We start from the raw sequence: 1,827 nt of genomic DNA on the forward strand, positions 1-1,827 counted from the left end.
GTAGTCATGTGACTCGCTGACGCAACAATATCAATAGCAAACGGACTTTTAAAACCTATCGTGTACTCTGCCAAAAAAATATCAAATCTAAATATATAATACATAGATGAACTATGAATATATTTTTGGTTTTTCTACATTTTTAGTCAATTTTTTCTGCAATTCTTTACGCCATTTTTCAAATTTATTAACGTTTTCTGACATTAGTGGCCATTTTGAACTCTCAGTCATACTCCTGTCATATAAGGTGCTTTCAATTGAATTTTATTTTAGATTGCTCGATGACATATAGACTTGTAGAAAAAATAACATTTAATGATAAACTGAAAAATATAAAATAGTTCACTATACGAAATTTACTTTTATAACTCTTCCTAAAGATTAGAATCAATCCATTTCGTCAACACAACTTCTAAGTTACGATTTTACACGAGCTGTCAGTTTGGAACGATTCCTTAGTAACTTACACGAAAGGTTATGAACAGAATACTGACCTTCAACTAACAATAATAATGTGTACATTTTGTAATAGTCTCACTTGTGAAGTTTCTACAACTTATTTTTTCTTCGGAATATTTTCAAAGCTGATTCTGATCGACGTAACACTGTACATCATACATTACGCATTGGCACTACTTTATCACGTTTATCGGCAATCCTACAACACAATATTCGTATTACAAAAAACATCGCGCAATGGCGCTACTTTATCACGTTTATCGGCAACCCTACAACACAATATTCGTATTACAAAAAAACATCGCGCAATGGCGCTACTTTATCACGTTTATCGGCAACCCTACAACACAATATTCGTATTACAAAAAATATCGTTTCTAATTATATATATATATAATAAAAAACGGTTTTAAAAAAAAAAAGCCTACGCGTAGCAAGTTCATGTTCAGTAACTCAAGTAAGCCTAAACTGGTATTTATTTAGAATCACGATTGTGTTGGTTGGAAGAGATTACGTACATATTGTTGGCCGTGAACAAGAACTTCAGTATATTGTTGTCATACAAATACGGACTAAATATTTTTACACTTCTTTATTTAAAATGTTTTCAAAATTATGTTGTTTTTTCATAGTTCCCCGGATGTAACACAACGGTGCGCAAATGAGGTACTAATTTTCCTTAATGGGCGTACTAAGTTAAGTAAAAATGATTATTATTTTGATATGTATCCGGAGTGTAAAGGTCGTTTTTTTTCTAAACATTTTATCAAAATGTGTAAATCCCTCTAGTAATGCACTACAAATTTTGTAAATAAAAATTAAAAGACTGTTAATTTGATTCAATTCATTTGCAGGAATAATAAAGTTGTTTTCAATTAGTGAGCCGTGTTTTGTTTGTCGGCGAATCGGATAATATTTGTGAATGGTGTCGCCTTTGATTTTCACTGATCTAACAAGCACAAGTCACTGTTTTTGTTTGCTTGTGTTTGTGTAAGGTACTTCAGTTTTTTTTAAATATCTAAGACAGGGCTGGGGTTGGCATTTTTGATAAATACTTTTCACGGAGACTTTACCAGGTTTGTCGTGAGTATTTTTTATTATGTATATGTATTTAACAGAAGCCATAATAAATTTCGGCTGACATTTTTCTTCCGCTGAACATGCGAATAACTCTTTTTAAATGTTCTTGCATTATAATTGTATATTTCTGCATGTTAGTATATTGTTACGTCTCCAGTCGTTAGTTAATTTTCCGTAAAAATTCTTTCCGAAGAAACTTTAGCGATACAAGTCCTTTCTTAAATAAAACTGGTTTATTCTTTCTGAATACAACTTTGCAATACACTTAATTTCCACAGTCGCGCTATA

The sequence above is a fragment of the Limulus polyphemus genome, unplaced genomic scaffold, assembly GCF_000517525.1.
Source record: "Limulus polyphemus unplaced genomic scaffold, Limulus_polyphemus-2.1.2 Scaffold2359, whole genome shotgun sequence".
NCBI lineage: Eukaryota > Metazoa > Arthropoda > Merostomata > Xiphosura > Limulidae > Limulus > Limulus polyphemus.